Raw genomic sequence first — 12,516 nt, 5'->3', positions numbered from 1 at the left:
TTCTGGAGAAAAGAGACAGGGTGACAAAGTCTTTCTTATGGAAAGTAAGAGCAATACTTCTTGATTCTTACTCTCCTTGATTCCTACAACTCTTTAAAGGGCAGGACATCCAGCAATAGCACTTGACAGGTGTTGATCCAAAAGATTTGTAACAGGAAACATGAGGGGTATGATCTGTTCTCATTATCACAGAATGAAGCTTTCTGTTTCAGTCAGAATGAACAAGGCTTTTATTTCCTGCCTTCTTTTATTACTTCACCAATTTATTAAAATCTTTATTTTTATATTCTTAATATCCCTGCAACGCTTTAACTTCTTATGTCAGTGACTCATACCTACAGCTGAACAAGAGCAAACCTCTTCATACAAATGGCTTAATTTTCAGGCTGACCATGTAATTTTATCATTCTTCAAATGATCTGTGCTTCTCTAGATTAAATGAATGAGTTTCCAGAAAGTAAATGTGTTTGGGCTCAACAAACAAAGCTTTATGTCAGGTTACTGCCAAAGAAGTCTGCACAATATTGTATCAATAAAAAAATGAGAAAGTAAGAATAATATAGTCACAGGTGTACTGCACATTAGATATGCAGAAAAGGCATCAATAAATTGTGTCATTGCATAAGCAGTTCTCCCAATAACAGTTAAGGGAACAAAGAAGTTGGCCACACCTAGGAAAAGTGCTGCTTTTATGAGGAGAATTGGCAGTAAAAAGGTCAGAATCACATTTCTAAGTGAAGTCCTGAAGTTTCCAGTGCTCCTTCCTGTGTGAAAGGTGCTTCATCCTATATGTACTTTCGACACATCTCTCTGTCAGCCTACCTTTAACTTAGGCTCTGTGCTGCTGCAATGGATTTCAATCCAGATTTCTGTGCCACTTCCACCAAGGTACCTCACAGATTTATGAGAGAAGTAAAGATATATGTAGTGTTCCCTCGCTTTTTTTCATTACATATGTCTTTGATTTCAGCAGACAGATGCATCCAGGTCAGAAAAATAGTTGCTTTGTCATCTGTCTGCATTGAAAGTCCTTTTTGATTCTGTTTTTTCCACAGAAAAAATTCTGGCCGAATCTGGTTCTCTAGTATTTCATATAGAACTTTTTTCTTATGACTTTTTTGATGGATCAGAGATGAGCAATTTCTAAAAAACTAGGTGGAGCTCCTTTTGACTGTTCAAGCTGATTAGGAGTGTTGCAATGGTCCTGGTAACTGTGCAGACAGTCCCCAGTTTATCCTCCCCACACACATCTGAGCAGTCAGTCAGCATCATTGCTGTTTTACTTGGGAAAGTGAGAGGCGAACTCCCTGACCCAGTTACATCATCCTTAGCTTTGTCCATAGGCAGAGGTCTGCCTCTCTCTCTCTCTCTGAGTCAATAAAATGAATGGAATAGCCACATTTCCACCTTACAGACTGTATGGGGACATGCAGTAAAATCCAGGTGATACTGCAGTAGTGGAGACCACGTGAGTTTTTAAAGGAAGAGAAGTGTCTCTGTAGGTCTGCAGTGGAAAGCATTTTCCAAAGAGAATCAGGAATCATCCTGCTCTTTATCCATCCCTGCCTCAGAATATGTCCAAATACAGCAGATACAGCCCATTCTTGCAAGAGATTTACATGGATGCAAAACAGACCCCGTGCTTCTAGTGTATTGTTTTTCCCATTTATCATGTGTTGCATCAACTAGTCCTCACAAATACGTCCTTAGAAAGAAGAATTTAATGGGATTTTCTGCAAGTGGGTACTGAAAAGAAATGATCCTCTCTTTATGTGGATATAAATCAAATCCCTTGATTTTCTTTCTATACACTCTTATTCCAGCAGAGGTCAGCTCTGCCTGTGCTGGGGAAAAGTAAAGCAGTTCGAAGTGTGGGGTATCTGTGCACAGAGCAACACAAAGTGCTGTTCTCTTCCTACTGTCCCCTCACAGCACCAATCAAAGCCCATTTCGGGCCTTCCTCTCAAATGGAGAAAAGAACTGCTTTGAGCCAGGCCATCTGTACCTTCAGGATTGCCATAAAAGCTGGTTAGGGAGCTGTCCTTGCTGCTGCTCTGTGGCTCCAAGCCTGTAACGTGCAGGGGAGCCAGAGAGTGTGGTCCTTTGTGAGGTTAAAACTGCTGCACGATGAGAAACCCCCAAAGAGCAAGAAGTTGTGTCTGGATCGTGCTTTCCAATTACTGAACTATTAGGGAAACAGAAATACTGCTGTCCCATTGCAACTATCTTCCTTTACTGCTGTATCAAAACTGTTAAAAAAAAAAAAGTAAAAAAGAAAAGTCTCTGTGCTTAATAATGTTTGGTCAAAGTTTGTTTGGGCAAAACTGTCTGGGTGTGTTCATAAACAATTTTACTGCTTTAAATGGCATAATTTTGGAGGATGTGTGTATGGACCACTACAAGTTTCCTCAGCTCCATCAGTTACAGTTGTTCTTTAACATTAGCTCTTCAGAACATAAGAAACATTTTGATGCCAATGGCAAAATGTGTTGAGAAAACTCTGTAGTTCTACTCTTTGGTTTAGTGTCCCTCAGTTAACGTTTTTTATTTTCCATTTTTCAGTGTCAACATGCGTTTCACATTTTGCTCCTAAACAAAATTCTCTTACTGAGTCACTGTCGTTAGAGGGCTGCTCTTTTGAGTGACAGATCCTCCCACTCTTCTTTCTTCCCCTCCTCTTTGGTTTCACAGCCTAGCCTTTGCCTTATGCATTTCCCTTTTCTCACCAGCACCCAAGGAGGAAACAGTGTTTAAATATTCAGAGGTTCATGGCAGAACGCTGTATTATACAGCACTGAAAATGTGCAAGACACATTTATTCTCTTTTATTTTTAGAGATTAAATTATTGCTACATTCAGAATTTTTGTTAATTGTCATTAATGATTGACACACTTTACAGACTTTTGAAGCTAGAAATTAATGACTGCTTTTCTGAAATTAAATGTCATGCCTTAGACAGAAATCTTTCATGTAACCAGTGATGTGTGCCATTGAGACAGCAGCTGCTTCTGAAGGATAATGTCTAAAAAATCCCAAAGAGCCTCACTGTAAAACTAATGCCAGGTTTTGCTAATTAATATTTTTCACCCTTTCCTGGTACCTTTTTTGAATTTAGCTTCTTAATACTAAAAAAACCAGGTGACGTTTCAGTCCATCTATGAACCCCCTTTTCTTTGTCCTATTAGGGAGATTTAATAGTTTGAAATGGCTGAACTGAGTAAATGTGGTTTGCCTATTTCTTATGTGTAGCTATATACAACAAGAAATGAGTGCCATTTGTTTAACAAACTACCAGGAGAGCCAGTAAGTAATTTCAGTGCAAGATCAAGGATAGGGTTAACGAGCAGCAGGTTTGAGAATAACCGAAAACTGAGGGAATACCTGAGAACTGAGAAAAGAAACAGAAACCCACCAGAAAGAGGTAATTAAGGTGTACCATCATAGTGATTATCTGTGTGCAGTTGTGCTGCCCAGCTGCAGCCTTTTGGAGTGTCAGATGAATGTCAGTGAAAGCAAGCAGGGCTATTTTTCATCTTGGTGCTTGTTTCTCCTGATGGCATTATCTGTTACAGGTCAAGCAGCTACAGATGACAGCTTAATAGGTCATCTTAAAAGCAAGATATGCACCCAGAGCTGTTGCTGCTGATTAAAGATCACATATCTAAGTGCAGAGATGACACTCTTGGCTTTTGGGTGACTGCAGTGGATTTAGAATTCCAGTGTGAATATCAGATTGTGTCACAATACCACACACACAGCTCAGAATGGCGTTCACTGGAGACCCTGCAACGACTTCACCAAAGAGCAAGTAATTTTCTGGAAAACTGTCAGCATTTGGGAGGCTCCCATTCTTTACCCAACACTTACAGGGGCTGGTTGCCACTACAAACAGTTGTGAGCAGGTTCCACGCTTGCACCCTCTTTACTTGTCTTTCCTCAGTAGCTGTACCCAAATATAGGGTTTTTTTCTAGGTCAAATTTGTCTTTACGGACAGTTCAAATCACCACCACTGACTTTTGTGCCAAAAACTAATGGAGCTGCTCATCTTGCAACAGCAATTGCACCATTTTATCATCTGTCTAGAGGTAGGTGGCTTGCCTTGGGCTGAGGAGAGCCTCACCTGTTTTCCCCAAGAAGAAAACTTGCTAGGCCATTGTCAAAATTTGAAATGCAAACAAAAACCCTGAACCAAGAATATCTGAAACAAACAGAAAAGAAGCCTCTGTTGCTGAGAGATCCCTGCTCCCTAGCTGAAGTGTGGCTGGTGCCCACAATATTCCATTTAGAGCGGTGTGAAAGGACAGCTGGGCCCACACTGCATGGCATCTAGCACAAATCCATGTGTCTGAGAGATATCATTACTATTTTTTAGAGGTTTTATGGTTCAAAGTACCTAAACTGACATGAGTGCTGAGCCAGTGGCATGGTAGTTTGATAGTCTAATACCAAAGGGGAGATAACTTATGTGTCCTTGGACATGGCGTGAAGGTTTGTGAGACCTTAGGGGCCGAAGATCTGCTGAAAGTGTGCTGGAAAACACTATGCAGGACAGAAAGATCCCAATCTGGATATGATCTTGGCTTATTTGAAATGGTCTTCTCAACAAGTCATCTCTAAATCCACACCTGACCTTTGTCTTGGAGGACTCTGATGAGTTTGCTCCATAACAGGGTCCAAACAAACTAAAAATGATACAGTTTGGATGATCAGGAGACAGGGAGGTAACAGCAAATCAAAGTGATAGCGTAGGCACAGATGCTCATTATTAATAGAAAATGATTGTTTGTTCTAGATATAAACATCCTAAAATATTAATTGAAAAAGAAAAAAAAGAGCCAAACCCCTGTAATCACACAAGGCTTTTGGTCTAGATGAAAAGAAACATATTTTGTCTTTTCCAAAACAGCAGGGGCCCTTTTTGCCACTGGCAACTGTCAAGTCTTCAGGTAATTTCATAATAAGACCTGCAGTACAGTCTTTGAGAAAAGTGAGGCTTGGCTGGAAGAAGAAAATTAAAAGCCTTCAGTAAAAGGCAGAGCATGAATGAGCTTGATTTATGACCCTCATGTAAGAAATCTTTGTGCAAAAGAGACGGTAATGATGCCATTATGCTGGGCAAGCCCAGTGCAGAAGATTGTTTATGTAGATACAAGCATTAGAAAAGACAGGATGGAAGGCAGTTGTTTCCCCAGGAAAGAAATCAACAGCCTCAAATGTATCTTTTACAGAGACCAAAATGCTATCAGACTTTCAAAGTTTGGCTTCCCTGTTTTCTTGAGCAGATAATTTTATTATTTGCTTGTTTTCTCTGGTACCTTTGAAATTTTTTTCTGTGTGGTTTTTTGCTCCTGGTTGCTCCCCTGGGTGGCCCCTGGCCTTGGTTCATCCCCCTCACTGTGGTGGGGCTGTCACTGGGTCCCATTACTGGCCCTTGGCTCTGCCTGCCCATGCTTGGCTGTGTCCCCTCAATGAGACAGTGCCTGCACTGGGGTCACCTCGGCTCCCATCACATCCCCCCTTGCAGGAGGCTCTCTCTGTTCCTCACAGACCCAGGTTCAGGATGTGGATGGCCGTGGAGCAGTTTTTCAAGAAGCATCCAAAGGTTACATCATCTGGACATGGATCAGCTCTGTGAGATGGCTGATGTACCCTGGGAAGTGCATCTCTGCCTGGTCAGTCATTTCCACTGTTCTATTTGCACTCTTGGTTGTTCCTGTCCAAGAGTGCCCTTGATACTCATTCTATTTATCTGCACCTCTTAAAACAGCTTTTAATTCCAACCCAGTTGTTCCAGCCATTTGCATTCCTCCTAGACTTTTTATCACCTGCACGTTTGCAAGGTGTACAGGTTATTCCCTCAGCTCAGCTGTTAATGAATAATTAAACACTAATTTGTATCAAACTATTAATTAAAACACGATACCTGGGAGTGCCTCCTGAACAGTCACAAGTGGTGTAAGCTTTGTAACTTGACAACAGTTGTTATAACGAGCTGTTAAGACCTATTTTCTGATTAAAGTTTTCCAGACAGTGATACATACTCCTCCTAGTATTTTCACTAAGACACATTTATTGCTTTGTGTCTGTGGCAATGCTAGAAGCTTGTGCTGTATTTACCAGGATTTATTATAACACCAATTGGAGGAAGATGCTGTAATAGCTGACTGAGCTGCCTCTGTAAGCAATACAGATGTGGCCCAAATTTGCCAACATCCTCTAGTGGTTGAGTTACCAATAAACCACGGCCTGATATCTCTCCCAAAGATCATCTTTTGATCATAGGCCTCTCTGTTTCAGTTTTCTCTTTTGGTTTTAGAGCACCCCTTTCTCGTCAGTGACTCAGTGAACCACAGTCATCGCAGTGAGATAACAAACTTGTACTCCGTGGGCTCCATCCCTGCCTACTGCAGTGGTTTCTCCAAGCCAGGCTGATCTTTTATAATCTGGCACAAAGCTGAGGATAAGAAAATGAGTATTGATAGCTACTTTTTTCCCCTCCATATTGAATTTAGAGACAATCTTACGCTTAGTATACGTAAACTGAATGGATTTAATGCTATCGAATCAACAGTGCTAGGTAATGGAATGTTTCTTTTCTCCCAGAGGAAGGATCACTCTTCTTCAGCAAATGATCCAATTATGGCCCACATGTATGCATCTAGAGACTAACAAATGTAGTTATAACACAAAGAAATCACCTGCATTACAATTTGAAAATGCTTGTTTTTCATATATTACAGCAGCCCTATATTAACTGTCATGCACACTGGCTTCTGGATTGAGGGAAAAACAACAGCCACAATGATTATTGCTGCCCACACAGGAAGTTTTCCAGTCAGGGCAGTGTCAGTGCTTCCATGTGAGTGCAACCAGTAGCAATCCAGGAAGTCAAAACCCAGGAAACTCAAACAGCAGGGGATGAGGAAAGATCGACTGCCTGAAAAGCAGCTGCTGTGAGGCAAGGAGAACAGTGGGACTGGGAGAAAGAGGAAGGAGAGAAGGTACAAGGTGATCCTGAAGTCATGTTTTGCTGCTGACCATAGGAGTGATGCACTGAACACCATGTCCTCTGTCAGAGGTAGGAAGCAATAAGAAGAGAACATTTGGCATTCCTGTCCATGAGAAGATCCAAGCCAACTGTTCTGCTCGTTCAGCTGCTGCAGAAATCAGCTACAGAAAGCTTTAGGAAGAAAGTGGGAACAAGGAATGAAACTTGATTAAAGTGAACTTTTACTTCCACTACTGTGAAAAAGGGGCAAGAGGAATCTGACTGTTGTCTTTTTGACCATAATTGTTATTGCAGACAGGACTATGCAGTTAACAGGTATAGTAATTCAAAGCTCTCAAATTCTATTTTGAAGGTCAAACATTTTCTAAAATTGTCACATTTTTGATTGTGACTTATGGCAGCAGAGTTCAGAAGTTCTCCTCAAATCAGGAGAAGCTGCCAAATACAACCACGCTTCAATAGGTACAAAGTACCCTTTGGAAGAATTCCATCAAATTATAATCACCTCTCATTACTGCATAAGCAGTGGCTCTTGTGGGTGAGGTAGCCAGTTCCAGCCCTTCTCACCTAGTCTGTCAAAAATCTACATACTTGATCAGACATTTTTGTGATTCTTGGTTTTTGTTTCTGCTTTTCTCTCCTCTTTCTCCACCAAGTCATATTCCCAATGTTCCTTCATGGTTCATTGCAATGTTTTGTTCATTCACATGGGGTTTATATTGGCTTCCATGAAATTAATATCTGTATATGCAAGTAGATAGCAAAATCACCTCAGCCTCTCTGTGCACATTGTAGACAACTTATTAGCAGGATTGTCACCATTAAGTCCAATATTCCCCGTGGTGGAGAATGACTCTTTAAAAGTTTAGCACTTAAGGCATAAAGGCTGTGTTTGTACATGAGCCAGCTCAATGGATGACTCTTTTTGGATGTTCTTGCCATCAAACCGTTCTATTTTTCACCATCAACAAAAATCAAGTTCAGTCAAAGCCTAAAAAAGTTACGCCTTCATTTAACGTAGCGCAGTAATGGTTTCTTACAAAATACAACTAATTAAGCACATAATTCTAGGAAAAATAAGGAAAAAAAATTGATTTAGGCAGCCATTTTATCACTTTGATAAGCCTTATCTTAAATTTGGGGGTGCTTGCCACTCAAAACTTTCAAAACTCAGCTTGCATTTTGACAAGAAGACGCAATGCTTAAACATAGTCAACGAGGCTACTTGCTCATATGCTGATGGACTTTTTCGAATCCTCTCATTTTTTGAAGAAGCCAGTGACGTGGGAGTCCTTAGGCTGGGCTTTTTGTGGTGCTGAGCAGCTGATGCTTCGTGGTGGACTATTTAAAACCAGAGATCCTGCCTTTAGTTTTGTGCTTTCTACCTCTCCCCTGCAGAAAACCTGCAAACCCCCACACACGGATGCACAGCTGTAAGAGTCAAAACCAGTTTTGTAGCTCTTCTACTTCCAAGTAAGCCTCCCAAATTACCATGTGATGCACTCCTAGTGTAGGCAAGGGAAACTCAGAAGTGTTTAATCACTTCTAAGGATGCCTAGGTCTGCATATTTTACTGTGCTCCCATGTGCTTTTCTTCCTCCAGGAACTGCAGGAGAACTGATGACATAAAGAGAGAGTGGAGGAAATGACCATCAATTCCATTCTCTTTTCTCCATTACTAATTTGTAAGATGAACCATCAAGAAAATAACACTTGAAATTCAATATATATAATATACATTCCCAGCATTTTCTGAAATGTGCCCTGGTTTTAATTAAAATGTGAAGTATATGCACTGAAGGACTTGTTTCTCTGCCAGGGGCAACTTTCCCACCATAGACATCAAATGCCAACTGAAAAAATACTTTGTTTAGTTCTTGGATTGAATATTCTCCAACTCTATTACATTTGGAAATATAGCATAGTAGGAGAGGGCAACATTATAACTGACATATATAATTAGTTTATAAAAAAGTATAACCAGGGGACATGGTTTGATAGAATCACTTTTTCACACAATAGTTGCAGAATAATGGATCACACTGATCCTTTTTCTAAATGGTATGACAAAGTAAATGAGCATTTGTATAAAAATGCCATAACAGTTGAAGCTTGAATGAGAGAGTCAGCAACCTTTGTTTGTGCTCATAAATTACCTTGTAGATGAAAATGTAACATTAATAAAAACCGAAAGGCATCCAAAGCCGAGAGACACAACCCATCAAATACTGAAATGCATGAGATTGTGCACCTCACGTTAATCACTTGAGATCCTAAAGTACAAATTGCCTCCAGCAGTTTCTAAAGTTATATCACAGGTTAAATGGACACCCACAGATAGAGATTAGTCATTTAAAAGACAAAGGTATAAAAACTGATTTCAACTACTAAAGCTGTCTTACAAAGAATTTTTTCTTGCAGTTTTGAGGCTATGCCTTTTTTTCCCCCCTGTTTCTGGGTGAGGGGCTATTACCAGGGCAAGCTACTGAATCTGGCAGTATATAAGGCTTTTTCCAATTAATACTTTAAAGGAAATCATGCAAAAAGGTGTTACCCTTTCAGATCCAATAAATTCAGTTGTCACCTCTAACAGCCATGCATTAGTAAGTTATTAAAGATATCTGAATTTCAATCACTTATGCTCTCTCAAACACTAAAACAGTGGTATGTCATCCTCAGGTGTGGAATTAGCTCAAAATGCCACGAGCCCCTGAGACATGCCCTGTTCAGCATGAGCCCTTTTTGTCTGTAACCCCAGCTCAAAAGGGCTCTTGGTACTGAAAAGTCAGATACTACAAGCAGTGAGTGACTCCTGCCTGAGTGTATTCTGATAGCCCTTTTATTTGCTGCCTGGATGAAAAGCCAAGTAATTTGGAGCTCACAAAGGGGAAGGAAGGAAGAAGGAGGAAATATGTAAGGAAACTTGCTTATTTGCAGGTTTCACTGAAGGCTGTAAGAGCTATAGAGCACAAAACTTCTGGGAAAAATAACCCCCCACCACCATCAGAGGCTTGACTAATACCTTCTTAAGAGAGCAGGATTTCTGACTTACCTCAAAGTCTGTTTTATTTATTGCATTAACATTTCACAGTGGCTTGGAGCTAATTTACCTGGACACTCCAAGTACTTCAGTCCCCACAAGCAGAAAGAAGAAACTTTCAGATATTTATGACAGGCTTGGTGGAATTCTGGACTTGGCAGAAATCACACCAAAGAGAGAAGGTGGGAATGGCAATTCTGAAGAGGCAGAAGTATCAAGAGCAGTCTACTTACAGTATCTAAAAACAACTTGATGCAATTGTTGACTTTTTTGCAGTGTTCACAAAGTAATATTCCTTGGAGTGACTAATGCTTTGAGCAACGCTGCTGACCAGTCACTTAACCCTTCGTGTCCCACAGGCAAGGAAAACAACCCCCCTACTTCTATATTCCTGTTTCATGCAACACTGCAAAAAGTGAAGTGTGCAGTGTCAGCACACAGCAGTTTTTATGATCATGAGCAAAGACCATATTTTTTTTTTAGCCCCTAAGCAAAATACTTGTCTCTCGGGTCAACAGATCTTAGTAGTTAAGAGACTGAAAATAACAAACAAATACATACTTTTTATACCGTTTTCAACACTAACAAGACAGATAATGGATGAACATAAGTTTTTCAAATATTAATTCAGAGATGTAATCACAGCAAGCAGCAGTTCAGAGCAGAGGCACGTGCCAGGCGCCTTGAAGAGCACGTGGGGTTCTGTCACTCTGCTTTGACTCCTGAGACCAGTTTCCAAGTCCCTAAACTATGTGCCCAACAGTCAATGTTGCAAATCCCTCCTCCTTTTTTTTCCTTTCCTCTGCATTCTTCGTAGTCCCCTGTGGCTCAAAAACTCAAATCACAAGTCCTGTGCTTGAAAAGTATCAGGTTGGCTTGTGTGCCTGTGCAGGTACATATGCACATGCATGTGTGGGTAGGTAGCTCAATACATGATTTCTTTCCCGAGAAGTCAAAAAAATCAGTGAAGAGCAACAAAGTCTACACTGACCTGAGTTTTTCCTGAGTCAGACTTGGCAGTTTAGCTCATATTTTACAGCAAAGTTCTGGTCAGTAATTTTTACCGACCATGCATACTCTCATTTTTTTCTTTTTTTATGAGAATAAGACATTCTTTTCTCCACGCATACTGACATCTCAGTGAGATATTTTTCTTAGATAAATATCTGCTGTATCAATACTCCGATAAGAAGAACAGTAGAGAACAGAAATCTCTGAAATTATAATATCTAACAAAGCAAAGACATATGATCTCCTAAAGTTGGTTTTCATAATGTGCAGAAAGCCTGGAGTTGCCCAGTCTCATAAAGCATCCAACTAGTACAGTAACTGTATAAAATTAATAACCTTGCAAACAAAAGCTCTCTGGATTATGAACCTGTACAAATTGAGTGAACTGCACAAATCACAGCATGCTTCCATCACTGAAAAGGAAACTAAATATTTACAGAGCTAAGAAATACCACTTGATTTGGTTTGGGTGACTTTCTTTTGCAGAATCCTCAAGTTGAATTAGGATGAAAACAGAAGACAGTTCACTTGTTAACACCATAAAGAGATTCAAAACCTGCTTGGAATTTCAGATGGGAATGCCAGCATACAAAATCAATCGGTGTATGGGATTGCATGTGTGTAGCATACACACATCTTTGCCGTTATTAGACAGCATCGGCAAAAATTAAACTAAGGAAAAGCAAACTCAAGGGAATGCTGCCACAGGAAATCTCATCTACGTTCAGGTTGATAAAACAAACGAACATTGTTTGCAAGGCTGGTATGAACTAGGAAGGTTTTCATTCCTCAGTCCAACTTTAGGCAAAAGCAGAAACAGAGTCCTCCTCTGCTCCAAACCGTATTTCAAGTTCTCCGGCAGCACAAGATAAAGCTAGTTAACGAAAACCAAAGGATGACGAAATGAAGCCAGATAAGCCATAAATATCTACATGTATAAGCACACAGCAAGCAAGATAATGAAAAGTTAGCCAGATTTACCGTTTTAATTGTCCAAGTGGGTGGTTTGTTTGGGTTTGGGGGTTTTTTTGGTGGGTTTTTTTGTGGGTGGGGGGGAAACGTCGGGAGCTGCTTTCACGAGGACTCCTCCATACGCATCCACACCGCGGCGGGCGCCGGCTCCGGCGCGGAGAGCGAAGCGTTTCCCTCCGCAGCCGCCCAAAATAAGACAAGAAAAACACGGCGAAGGGGGCGGGGAGGCGGCAGCCGGGTGGGCAAACCCGGGCGCCTCCCCGAGCGCTGCCCTGCCCTGCCCTGCCCGGCGGAGCAGCCCCGCCACTCGCGGGAGCCGCCGGGGCGGGGCAGGGGCGGGCACCGGGATGATGCCCGGGATGATGCCCGGGATGATGCCCGGCTCTGCTCCGCCCGCGCTGCCCGCGGCTCTCCCGGGAGATGCCCGGAGATGCGCGGACCTGCCGCTCCGGCGCGATGTGCGGGCAGCGGCAGCGGTGCCG

General features: G+C 41.4%; 1 protein-coding gene across 1 annotated transcript in view; it reads right to left on the bottom strand.

The window, feature by feature from the left end:
* The window catches only part of HTR1F (5-hydroxytryptamine receptor 1F), a 107,609-nt gene extending 95,399 nt beyond the window's left edge, over window positions 1-12,210 (bottom strand). Inside the window, exon 1 of the mRNA XM_017830720.1 lies at window positions 12,044-12,210. The gene's annotated coding sequence lies outside the window, so the exon portion shown is untranslated. The remainder of the gene's footprint in view (window positions 1-12,043) is intronic.
* Between the last annotated feature and the right edge of the window lie 306 nt (window positions 12,211-12,516).

Source organism: Lepidothrix coronata, unplaced genomic scaffold, assembly GCF_001604755.1.
Source record: "Lepidothrix coronata isolate B3197 unplaced genomic scaffold, Lepidothrix_coronata-1.0 Scaffold183, whole genome shotgun sequence".
Taxonomy (NCBI): Eukaryota; Metazoa; Chordata; class Aves; order Passeriformes; family Pipridae; genus Lepidothrix; species Lepidothrix coronata.
The sequence above is the reverse complement of the archived record's forward strand: the minus strand, read 5'-3'. Positions and strand labels throughout refer to the sequence as shown.